Here is a 13176-nt window from a genome sequence, read left to right on the forward strand (position 1 = left end):
GGCGGGGCTGGCGCCGCGCGCGGCCAGGGCGTGAGTCACGCGGGGGCGGGCTCGCGCGGGAAGGGCTCGGCCGGCGGTTGGGGAGCGCGCGCGCGGCCGTTAGCGCCCCTCAGCGCCCCGCCCACCCCCCCCCGCCTGCTCTGAGGGGAGCCCCGGGCAGGAGGGACCCGTGGGGGCTGGAGACGGGGGTCTGGGGGTCCTCGGGGCTCTGCCCGCAGCCCCCCGGCGGCTGCTGCTCGCGGTGGTCCCCTCAGGTGTTAGCTCCCGTCAGGGTGGGAGCCGCAGGGGTAGCAGAAAGTTGTTTGCGCCTTTAATCGGGTGCCGCCGCCTCACGGGGTAACGGCCGGCGGGATGGGGCTGCTGCTCCCGTTGGTGGCAGCGCCGTGCCCTAACAGCCTGGCGGGGCAGCGGGCGGCAGGCTCGCCGGGAGCGTGGAATAGTAAGTCCGGGGCTTTGGGGCATTTACTCGGCCTAAACTAAGCCATCACCTCACTTTCATGGGGAAACTATTACATTTTGAGTTATACAACCTTCTCTGAAGAAAGCCTGAAGTCCGTTGCATAGCTGCTATGCATTTGCAGTAGCTGCGATGCTTTCTTTCTCAATTTATAACAGTCCTCTAATTAAAAAAAAAGTCAAAGAAATGTAAAGGTTCCTATAAAACCTAAGACTTTCACATCAGGAGAAGGAATTGTGAAAGGCACAGAGCTGTGTTTGTCTTCTGCTGTATTTCATGTGTTACGGGCTGGAGGAGGATACTGAGGGCTGTTAAGTCTAGAGGCAAATTTGCCGTAATCACAAACAACCAAACGCATCTGGAATTACTCCCAGGCGTTTTGTCTGAACTCATCCCCTCTAAAACTCATCCTTTGCACTTACAGTGCCTTTCAACTTCCTAAAGCCAAATAAATAAAAAAAAAAGATGGTAATTGATATAGCAGGGGAAAACATGCATATATGTTAAATGTGAAGAGATGAGTCTGAGAAGTTATTCATTAAAAACAATCAGCATCAGTTAGGAAGCGACAGCTAAGGAAGAAGCAAAGTAAAAGAGGCTTGTACCATGAACTTGAATGGTGGTGGGATGAGGTAAAAGGGTTTGAATTGTTACAAATGGTTTCGGTAGGTTACAGATTCTATTTTAGGCATGGCAAGTATGAGCTGGCAAAGTGCCAGGGAGATGAGCAGAGGTTTTGGACAGAAGTAAAACTCAAAGTATTCTGACCGTCACCAAAGAGAGCAGTAGTTTGTTTTTCCTTTCAGATTAGATTACCCACAGAAAAGGAAATAAAAGCAGGGTGATGTTCAGGGGGCTGTGGAACTTCCTTGAAAAACTGCAGCTAGGATGATGAGATTGTCCTCTGCAGGAACAATTAAAAAGTAGAAATGAGAACCCCTTTCTTTCCACAACTGCGATGTCCAATGAACCTTTTAAAAGTTCATACGTTAACATTCATACTGATGCTTCAAACAACATTGTCAGATGCAACCAGCCATTTTTTCAGAATTCTGAGTGTACAGGAATGAAGTACTTGTGGCTTTGCCAACTGGGGTGTCTTGGAGCAGAAGAGTTGAGGTTTTTCCCATTATCTTCATTTCAAAACAAAAACAGTGAAAGAAGAGAGTTTTGATAGGGTGGATGACTGGTTGGGTAGGGAGCCTGACATTTTATACTACTCCCACCAGTTTTAGAAATCTCTTTAATTAGTACCTTTCTTCAGAACTTGCTCTTTCTGTGAGCAGTGCTTACTGTCACTGTAAGCATCTACTGTCTGCTAATGCTTGTGACACGTGCTGTTCTCCACATTCATAGCTGTCCTTGTTTCTCTTGGAAACTCAGGACTTCAAGCGTCCAAAAATACTGTAGGTTTAGACAATGTGTTTTTTTTCTTTTGTATGCTCTGTGTGGTTGTAGAAAGACACTGAAACATTTCATTAGATTAAAGATAAAGACTTCAGATATGTTAACTATGGCAGTGGTATGCTGCGGGCATATGGAGGTAGGGAAGCTTCTGGGTATCGAGTAATTTCAGAGCGTGGCACGCTCGGGCTGGGCTCAAGATGTGTTAGGAGAAGTTCATAGGAAAGAATCCCTTATGTAAAATTAATCACCTTTGTAGCAGGAAATCCCTGAGACACGAGGCTCTGGAACCTGACAGATTGAGGACAAATTTGACTGTATGTTCACCTTGTCCTAATTTTTTACACATTCATTTTTGATCACTGTTCGAAGCAGGATACTGGGCCTAGTTGAACCTTGGTATTGCCCAGTGTGGTCATTCTTTTATCTTTAAGCTATAGTTGTTTCATCAAACTTGGGTTTTGGTGCAGTATTTGACTTCTGGCATATTTAACTAAACAAGAAAAAACTCAATTTTCTAATATTTCACTGGGTTACCATCAGGATATGATAGTTATGTAAGAGCTTAGATAACACACAGCTCCACCACTGCTTGATTATAAATAACACACACAAAAAAGTTTTTTCCTGTTGTAGGGCCAGATGAACGCTACATTAAAACACTACCACCACCAATCCCTGCAGTTTGCCTGGGTCTTTCTAAGGAAAACTCCAGGGATTGTCCTTCCCCTTCTGTCTGTAGTATTTTACAACTCCTTGGGCAAGTCTTGGTAGTCCTCATTCAGACAAAGCATCGTGACCTCTGTATGGTGAGGTAGCAGTTCCTTATGCTTTGTAAGTTGGTGATCTGATGTTTCTGTAAGCAATTCCTTGTACAAACACTGTGTGCAACCCAGTTAAACACAAATTGACAAGGAAATAGTGTTTCAAATTGTATTTGACTGTGCTTCAGGTAAATTATACAAAATTATCCTGATTCAAGGCATTCAGAAATAAACAGCAGTGTAAACAAAATGAAGCAAAAGCAATCCAGGCTCAGGGAACAGGGAGTGGCAGGCAGTGAACCTAAAAACTAATACCTGCATACTGGAAATCTGGAGCTGAGCCCCATTTTTACAGCCTCTCTTGGCACACATCCCAAGGGAAAGCAGTCATATTCCTTGAGAAATGTGTAATGGCTTTCTGGCTGTTTTCCCTTCTGTTTCTTTAAAGGTAGCTAGTGAGCTGTCCAGCTGTTGTTTTTTTGCCAAGATACATGCAGCAAAGGGAAAATAAAATACACTGGAGAAATTAGATTAGGTAAATAGTATTTGTACTTTATTTTTAAAACTTACTGTTCCTAAGAACTAAATGTTCTAAGAAACTATTAATGCCTTTTTTTAAGAAAAAGAAAAAAAAAAGTTAAAGGGTATCTCTGACTATCTTTGTAAAAAGAAAAGTATTGAATGGCATAGCTTTTGAAGATCTTAGCCAGTGATGTCTGAGTCACTTTGCTGTGGCTAAGGAGTAATGAAACCTCAGAGTCCAGTTGGGTTGGTTTTGTTTCAGTTTATTCTTTGTGCTCGGTAGACTTTTGGGGGCTTTAGTGAGGTAGCTCCAGCAGGCAAACTTGAATTGGAAAAATGCTCAGCATTGCTGCTGGAAAACAAATCCAGAAGCCTTTGGGTAATAGCGTTGGACAAAAGTTGCTCTTGAACACCTTTTTTAGGTATGAGATGCCATAAAGACTCGCAGCTTGGTCTCAAAAGTTAGCAAAGGTGAGCTGCATGTGGCTCGGCTGTGGGTTTGTCGAGGAATCTTAACTCCCTTTGAGGAAAGGAGCTGGGGTTCTCTGTACAGCTGCAATAGGTCCCTTACTAAATTATTTAATTACATAAGCAGTAGTGAATACAGAAAAGCAACTACACATGGGATAAATGGTTAACTACATGTTAGAGAGATAAAGATCTCATTAAAAATAAAAGGGAGTCAAAACATTAAAGGATCTAAAATACCAGATAAAGACGGAAAGAAAGCCTGTTTATTGGCAAAAGCCAAGAAAAGACTTGCATACCCAAAGTGAGATGTAGGAAGAATTCAGGTGCCAAAGTCCAAAAATGTGATATAAGAAATCTCCCACAGCTCCTGCCTAATTCAGAAGATGCTTAAAATCAGAAGACTTGATTTTAATATGCATCTCTGCAGTGTAAGGATTTTACTTCTGTGCACTGTGTGCAGCAGCTTGAGCAGTTGTAGCACCTATTTACCATCCAGCCCATTACAGGCTCCCAGTTGTGTCCAAGTGGCTCTGCTCTGTCAGTATTTGCAGGCCATGCCACGCACTCAATCGTACGCAGAGATTCTTAGTTTGGTGTACCTGATTGCTTTTAGGATGCACCTGAACGTTGGGGGAACTGAAAAACCTTTTATTTAACAACCTTTTAGATTACTGATGTGAATGGGAAGATTCAGTTTGATTCTGTCCAAGAATATTAAAAATCATCTCTCCAAGCAACTTCTCTTAAAGGGTGACTGCATGAGTTTAAGTTGTCTTGGGAGCATGAATTAGAGATGAGGATGTCACTCCTTGCTGAATGCCGTATTCCTTGGGGTAAACCTCACGCATCATTTCTGTCCCTACAGACTGAGTTCTTTTCTTCACAGTAGCAACAGCTTTAACAGGAACGGAGCAGTCATCTTTGTTTTTGGTAGCCCTGTCTCTTGTTGGGTAGGATCGCTTTTCTGCCACAAACTGATTTGAATCTTTTTGGTTTAACGGGGACACAGAGCAACAATAGGTTGCTCTATGAGGTGTTTGTTTTCTTGCTTCCTTCTGTTACCCTGGCTATGATTTAACAGAATACAGCAAGTCCTGTTACATTTCTTAAACAGGCTGGTGGTTGGATCATGCTTTTAAGAGAGGGCTGTGAATTACAAGCACTCTGAGGCATCACTGTCTTGGCCTAAATTTCTAAGGATCTGTAACAATCCTGCTGCATCTCCTGCAGACTAGCATTAGATGCTGTGATGCCTCAGGGTGATACCAAACCTCATTGTACATAACTGCGTAGCATAGCTGGGTGTCTCATGTGGTCTCCTAGATCCTTTGCTGGGAAGAGAAAATGGAACAACAGTTTGCAATCGTACTTTTTGTGTGCCAAGGTAACTCATTCCTTTGCTTGTACCAGTGTTAAATGTATCCTGTTTGAAAATGATACACAGTTGTCACGCTTAATACTGATGTGTTCAGCTATATATATATTAGTTTATGTGTATATTGATACTAACTGCTGTTAATGAGTGGGGTTCAGTAATCTGATGAATATACTTTGGAATTGTGAAAATACATTGTCTGTCCTGAAGATACCAATCTGAGTCACTCATTGCCCTGTTCTCCTGTTTGTTTGTTTTTCCCCATATTTGATTATGTAAGGTTGCGCATTCCAAAAGATAGCTGAATGTGCAGGACAGCACACTTCTAAATGTGATCAAGAAGGTTTTATTTTAAGCTTCTCCAGTTTAAAGAACTAATTTAGCTCCAGATGTGATGTGAGTCATCTTTGTCTTCTCTTTAGGAAGAGAATCCTTGGACTGATGGGACTTCTTCCTTCTGCCATCGTTGTCCGGTAGGAGAGTCGCACAAAATCAACAGATTTACAAAATAACTAAATATCAGTGGAAAAGCTTATTTTTGTTCCTATCAATGTATGTTGCAATGATTCAAATATCAATGCACTTACGGCTTTAAATACTAAATTTAGAGAGATGCAGAGCATTGAATAATCAGGTGTATTGATTCTTGAAGTTAAATTGCTGTAATGCAGAACTGTAAAGAATGAACAAAAGGCAGAATAGTTAAAGTAGAGCTAAGAAAGGTTTTACATTAACAGGAATGCATTTAATAAAAATTGCTCACTAAGAGTTCAAGAAAAGCAAGTCAGACGGCATTTATTTTCAGTTTATCAGGGTGCTTCCTTTTTAGATGAAAGTTGCTGGCTAATGACTGGATTGCATATACTAAAGATTTTTTGTTTTCTGGATGTTAGGAGTTCACATCAAAGAAAAAGAACAAAATGGTTATTTGTAAAAAAGAATGTAGAGCAAAGCTGTAGATAACGATTAGGATTTTTTGTTCTGTGCTACAATTTGATATTTAAACAACAGTTTATTCTGCTGTCTGTTTAAATACTCTAATATGTTCCTTGTTCTCTCTCAGTAATATCCCTTGGTATCAAGATGGGTGTTTTGCACCTACTTATGATCATCGCGTGAGATAAATTATATTGCATGTATTTATTTTTGAGTATATTCTCTCAAATAGGAGAGTACTGTTTTAATTTCTAATGATTATTGCTGTTCATTCTTACACAATTAAAGAAAAAACAGCTTAGTCATTATATTATATTTGCATTAAAAATAAGCCAATACGGTAAAAACAAATCTTAAAGGAAAAGGAAAGAAGAAAGGTTGATATACTTGATATCCAGCCTCTAGAAAATAATCTTTCATTTTTGGGTAGTCAGTAAATATGGAATTAAACTCAGAGTTTGTCAGTTAATCTAAAAAATTCCTAAAATCAATTTTATTATATACTACTATAGAAATCAGAAAATACTTTGCAACCTACTCACAGTGGTAAGTGGTGAAAAAAAAAAACACATCTTTGATTTGTTACTACTGTACTCAGGCTGGGATGAGGTATAATACTATCAACTTGGACTGTCAATACCTGTGCCTACAATCAGACAGTGTACATCAGTGCTCCTAGTACTACAAAAGTTATTGAGTTTCCAGGTGTTTAATGATAAAGCTACTAGTCTGAAAAATTGAAAATGAGTTGACACAGTTACAAAACTTGGATTTACTTACCCTTCTTAGATTAACTCTTTAGGATCAGAGGAGCAATTGCTCCTTGATAGGTATTTCTCAAGCATAGAAGTTTATAGAATTTGCATGTATATCTGCTTTTTCTTTATCTAATGAGTGCCCCTCCTTCAGAGGTTTTGTAACACTGGGCAACTATTTCCGGTCAATGAGAACAGACAATATGTGAATCCTCTTCAAAGACTATGAGCAGTAGTTGTTACTAAATGTAGTGTTATGTGAAGAAAATGAGCTGGATGAAAATGGATTACTTTGACCTTAATTATGGTGGTAGAAAACATTTATTCAATTAAATGGCCTAATTGGCAGCAGTTTACCTCTTAACGGCAAGATGAATTTTGTAGTTTATTTTGGCTGTTCAATATCCCCTTTCTACTTTGGCTTGTAGCCCTTTGCTATTACTTATGTCCTTCTTCCTTCTCGAAGATGAGAAGCATCACTCAGCACACTGTGCACTGTAAGCTGGGTTATCACACCCACATCTTTTCAGCCTTTTCCTACAAGCACAATGCAGGGAAAGTGCACTTTTATATCACTTCTGCCAAAGACAGCTGGTGGCAGGTTGGAATTCAGAGATCATTAGTTTTTTTTTCAGCAGAGTACTAGATCATAAAGGAGAGAAGTGCAGAAGTAAAAAGAATGAAGAGTTATATTACAGGTTTTCAAATGCCTACAATTGAACAGGACTGTGTTTTTTCTCCCTGCTCCCCTGCAGAAGTAAAATTTCTGTTTTCTTTGTGTGCTTTTGCAATGTTTCTTTTGGACAGTTGATTTTATATGCCATATATGAATGGAGAAAAGGAGAGAAAGCAATAAAGTTTTTTTTCTTTAAATAGGAATTTTAAAAGTTATATTCTTATTCTTCTAAAGTTTTGGGAGTGCAGTCAGAAAAGCTTGGATCATTTAAGTACTTTTAGCAGACACATGGGAAGTTCAGATCAGTTTGCACAGGTAAGTACTGCCTGAATGAAAAATGATTTTCAGAATCTTTTTAATCCTTGTATTTACAGATTTCAAAGAAGGTCTCACATTCTATCCAGGCAACAGTAATTAGCAGCAATGAGTCTATGCAAATGGTAATTAAGAAGGATCTTCAAATCCTTTTGAAAATATTTGAATGCCAGTTAGTTACTTGGCTTAATATTTCATGGAATTAATTGTGTGTTAAAGTAATAGAATTAAAACAGTAAAATGTACTATGGTTGATGCCTAGACAACAAGGAATTGACAATACATAAATATAGTACCGTAGTGATGAATGTAGGAACAGGATTGAGGTTTCAGTCCTCCTGTAAAAACTGTTTTAAATTAAAGCAGTTAAATACAGCCAAGTTCTTGCATTTGATCATTGAATCTGTTCCCTGTTCTACATTAGATTCTTTATTAGAGTATCAAAAAGCACATTAGTTTTCTCAGCACTTAGGTAAGTTACCATTGTTGTACATTTCATAAATGGATAAACTAAAGTTTGTAGAGATCAGCTGATTTTTATTTTTGATGCTATGCAGTAAATTGAGCAATAACATTTGATTTGAACTGCTGGCATATGCATTAAAAGGTAGAATCTCACGTCTGGCAGCGGAACTGTGCTGACACAGGATCTTACTGCATGCTCTGATTCCTCAGCTGAGGGAGAGACTAAGCCAGCTAGGGCGGGTGGTGTTAGATCACCTGAGTGCACTACCTCATGTCCAGTTCGTTCCTGTTCTTCACTGAAGAAGTGAAAACCTGACAAGCTGTTGTCATCGTTTTCCTTTGTGATACATTGCAGTGTCATCTTATTATGAAGTACTTATTATGAAGTACTGGGTTGTGTTTTGCGGCTCTCAGTTGTGAAGATTTGATGTAGGGCTCACTGTGTCAACTTTCATCATTCCTGTAATATTTCTTCTTCCCTCTGGTACTGCTTTAACACACAGCCACGAATCTAAGCCAAACGTCAACTATGTAGGCTAGATATAAGTACTAATTCTTAATTGTATAAATAAAAAGGTGCAACATTTTCTTTATTTAAATATTTATTTTAAAGTATTTTCTGAGGTGATGCCACTATCACCTTGATAAAAGTGAGCAGAATACTCTGATATATACAGTTCTAATGCCTGGGGCCTAACAGACTTGCAGAATTCGTAAGTTCTGCAATGTTAACAAAATTAATAGTCAGGTCACTAATTGATTCCAGGCACAAAAGCAGCTTATGCTGATTCTAGGGCTGATTCTTATCTCAGGCAGAATACCTGAATTAAGTAGATCATTTTGGTTATGTAAACCATAACACATCAGAATGAAAGGTTTCTGAAAAAGCTTTATGCTGATGTATAACAGTATATCAGAGTTGGCATGTCAAGAGTGGTGAAATGTGAGCAGAGAAGGTGGCAACCTGCTGTCTTTTATCTAGATGGCTTTCTTACTGGAAAAAACTTAGGTTTTGAGAAATATCAGGTATTTTAAGAGTGAAGTTTAGGTAGAATAAATCTTATTGGGAAGAGGGTGGAAGCAAAAGGGAAGGATAGTTGTGTTTTATGTTACATGATAAAAGGATTTCCTAAATATACCAGTGGGTCTGAGGTGGCCTTCTTCTCACCGAAATCACCTCTTTCCAGGTGGCATAAAGTGGCTACTTCCCCACTTGCTGGCGTCACCTGAAGCAAAATACAGGCTGTATTCAGATTGTACCAAAGCTCATATTTCCCTGTGTCCACAGAGTTTTGGGAGCACAGCGGAACGGGGAAGGAATTTCTGATCCTTCCTCTCCTGCCCCAAACAGAGGAATATGAATAATAATGTGCTGTAGTAAATCTGAAGCAAGTCTCCAGTCGTGATAATTCTTCATTTTAAGCTGATGATAGATTTCCACAGATCTCAATACAAAGTCACGATGCTTTTATCAGTTCTTACTGCAAATCACAGTTTCTCCCCAGAATGACTATTTTTAAAAATCTCGCTTCATATAATAAATAATGACTACAGAATGATTGCTCATTGTTTTTAATAAGCATTTGTACAATGTCATTGTCTAGATTGTCTAGTCAGTTGATTTGTTTGAAAAGTTTGTTTTCCAGAATACTGGGTTTTACCTTAGGCTCCACTGTTGTTTCTACTGCATGCTTCATTCCTACAATTCCTGTATCATTAGCATAACCACTAAAATTAAATATTTAATTGTGAATACGTATATACACACCTGTGAACAAAGTATTCGCAGCCCTTTTAAAAACAGTTTTGCATTAGCTTTTGTAAGGCTTGGTGTTTTCTGAAACACGTAGAGGTAGTTTTAAATAAAGAGTAATGCATATTACTGAATGTTAAAAAAAAAAAAAAATCACTACTTTTGTCCCTGTTCCTAATTCTGTCTGTAAAAGTGGTAGTGTGCTTTTCCGCATTCCAAAAATTTCACTAGTTTATCTTCCCTATGATCAACGTGCTGCGCGGCTCCTGTCTCAGAAAAAGTTAGCTCATTTTGGTCATTTGAGCTATTATGGGCTTTTCTTACATGTAAACAGCTCAATTAATCATTTCTACTGTCAAGCAGGAAGGATGTTCGCATGAGAGTGCCTTGCTGCACTTCTAGATAAAGGCAAGGCCACACAGGTGGTGTAATCGCTGGTACCAGTGGGAGCTGCCTGTTGCAGTGAGCTGGCTAAGCTTGTCCCGCGGCCAAGGCATACGTGCAGCACAGCACAGGCCTGAAGGCCAGACTGCAGCACAGGGAAACTGCTGTGCGAATCGCCAGCTCCTCACTGCACAGTGGTCATCTGGTCAGGATCACTGCAGCTTAATACATGCTGAAGGAAATAAATAGGTCTTTAAAACTGTTTATAACATGTTTGAGCTTCCCTCCAAAGAAATCAGCGTTAGTTTCATTTCTAAGCCTTACCGTGCATGCCTGTATTTCTGCTTTACTCTGTACTGTAAACTGCCAGCACTGCTCTATCAAATCTTACGTATTGCTTTGAGAAACTGCTATTTCTACTATAGTAGAAACACGGTGCTGTAGTGGAACTACTAAATTCTGCTTACACCTTTGAGTTGGGAGCAGGCGGAAGTCTCTGAAGATGTTCAAGAGCAGCTAAAATTGTGAAGCAAATTGTGTGATAGAAATAAATTGATGGAAGGTGGCAGGTAGTCCTAAGTGAAAATAGGAGGCTTTTTTTTTTTTTTCCTAAATAGGAGGATTTTTTTCCTAAAAAAGTTGTTTCCAAAGTTGTTTTTTTGTGTTTTTTTTGCTTTCATCCTAAATAGGATAATTTTTTTTTTTTACTTTTAAAGTTTAATTTTTCCCCACTCAGATGAGATGGATACAAATGGACACACACCTATCCATAAAATTGGATATATTTTCTTTTTTTTTTAAACAATCATACTTTATTTTCCTGTAAATTTATCTCTCAGCATTTTCCATTTTGGGTCAGTACCACATGGGAATTTTAGAGGGGCTCGATGTGCCCATTCTGCTGTACAGGCTGCATTCTCTGGCCAGAAATTACTTCCCACGATGCTGAGGAAAATTCACAGATCTCCAGGCAGATGTTTTCCTGCAGACTTGGCTCTTGGAAGGAATGGAGGTTTGAATTCCAATTTAAATTAGTAACTGTGCTGACATGGAGATGCATACATTCAACGTTTAATAAATTAGTTTGAAATGATGTTTCAGTTGAGTTGAAGAAATCAAAATATGGTTTAAAATTATTTAGTTTTCCCATTAGAAAACTGACATTGAACAAACTGCATTATATGTCAAAAACTCTTTCAAGCAAGGAACTGAAGTCAGCTCTATTTTCATGAAACTGATGGTCTAAGATTTTAAGCAGTTTTCTAATTACTTCCTATCATACTTAATGCATCCCATAAGCAATATATGTTTGGATGTAAAAGAACTGCACTTTTAGGAAAATGAAGATAAAGACAAATACAGAGACTACTGCCAACAATTCAAATAATTTACCATAAGTTCAATAGTAATGTTCTTAACAACTGCATTTTTTATTGATGGGATTTGGTTTTCAGTGGAACAGTGTAGTTATTGAAAATAACAAAAAATAATTTAATAACAGGGAAAATAATTTTAAACCTTTCATTCCATCACAAATTTTAACAAGTAACTGCAGCTATATGTTCATTCCTTTTGGTGTGTTGTCAGAGTTTGAATTTCATGTGTACCACAGGATCGTTCCCCTTCTTAAGCTGCATAATCCCCATGGAAAGCAGCTGAGTTCTGGGTCACCAAAGGTTTGTTGGTGTGGACATGTCAGCCATTAGGCAAGAGTATAGAAACTTCTGTGCTCATCCAGAGGAGCGTACCTGGGGTTGTACTTGCTCTTTACTGATTGACTTTTGTCCTTACATGTTCCATCCTTTGGGAGCCTACAGTAGTGTTGTGTCGGGAACACATGGAATGAGGTAGCAATAGGAGTCCCTTTGCTTTGTTTAGATATTTTTGCTCTCCTCTTACCTCAGCTGGTATATCTGCACCAGTGCTAGAACAACGCAGTACCTGGTATAGCCACAAACTCCCAGTGGGTTTTCTACTAGAGAAATCACCACTGAAGACTGTCTTTGGGCATAGGCAAAGTAAGCGGATGCCAAGGATATGTATGAGCCTGCTAGGAGCAGTTGCTGTCACTTGGGTCATGAGAACCCCATGCAGCAATGTAGGCTTGGGAAAAAGTGGCTGGAAAGCTGTCCGGCAGAAAAGGACCTGGGGGTGCTGGTCAGCAGGCAGCTGAATGTAAGCCAGCAGTGGCCAGGTGGTCAGGATGGCTGACAGCATCCTGGCCTGCATCAGCAGGAGTGTGGCCAGCAGGACTGGGTAAGAGATTGTCCTGTTGTTCATCCACTGGTGAGACCACACCTTGACTACTGTGTTCAGTTTGGGGGCCATCGCTACAAGATACTAAGTTGCTCGAATATATGCAGAGAAGAGCAATGAAGCTGGTAAAGGGAATTGAAAATGAGTTATGGGGAGTGGCTGAGAGAACTGGGGTTGTTCAATCTGGAGAAGAGGAGGCTGAGGGGAGACCTCCCCGCTCTCTACAACTCCCTGAAAGGAGGTTGCAGCAAAGTGGGTGTCAGTTTCCTTCCTCAGGTGACAAGTGATAGGACACAAGTAAACAACCTCAAGTTGTGCCAGGGGAGGTTTAGATTGGGCATTAAGAAGAATTTCTTCATGGAGAGGGTGGTCAAGCATTGGGACGGGCTGCTCAGGGAAGTGCTGGAGTCTCCATCCCTGCAGGTGTTGAAGAGAGCTGTGGACATTGCACTAAAGGACACAGTTTAGTGATGGGACTTGGTAGGTCAGGTTGGACTTGGTGATCTTGAAGGACTTTTCCAACCTAGATGATTCTATGATTCTGTGATCTGTGCTGGAGTTGCAGGACTGTGTGCACTGTGCTGCCCCCTCCTCTTGCTGCTTTGCTGATGATAAGGCAGGAAAGTGTCGGAGAGCACAAACC

The 13176-nt window shown here is 39.9% G+C and overlaps 1 protein-coding gene across 3 annotated transcripts in view; it reads left to right on the forward strand.

Moving 5' to 3' along the window:
* The first annotated feature begins 15 nt into the window (after nucleotides 1-15).
* Nucleotides 16-13176, forward strand: part of TRMT9B (tRNA methyltransferase 9B (putative)) — a 117826-nt gene continuing 104665 nt past the window's right edge. Inside the window, exons 1-3 of one of the 3 annotated variants that reach the window (XM_068680388.1) lie at nucleotides 70-439; nucleotides 5416-5466; nucleotides 7561-7675. The gene's annotated coding sequence lies outside the window, so the exon portion shown is untranslated. Of the gene's footprint in view, nucleotides 31-69; nucleotides 440-5415; nucleotides 5467-7560; nucleotides 7676-13176 lie in introns of those variants that run through there. The other 2 variants (XM_068680389.1, XM_068680387.1) reach the window with 2 other exon arrangements.

The sequence above is a fragment of the Anas acuta genome, chromosome 4 (genome assembly GCF_963932015.1).
Source record: "Anas acuta chromosome 4, bAnaAcu1.1, whole genome shotgun sequence".
In the NCBI taxonomy this organism is placed as follows: Eukaryota; Metazoa; Chordata; class Aves; order Anseriformes; family Anatidae; genus Anas; species Anas acuta.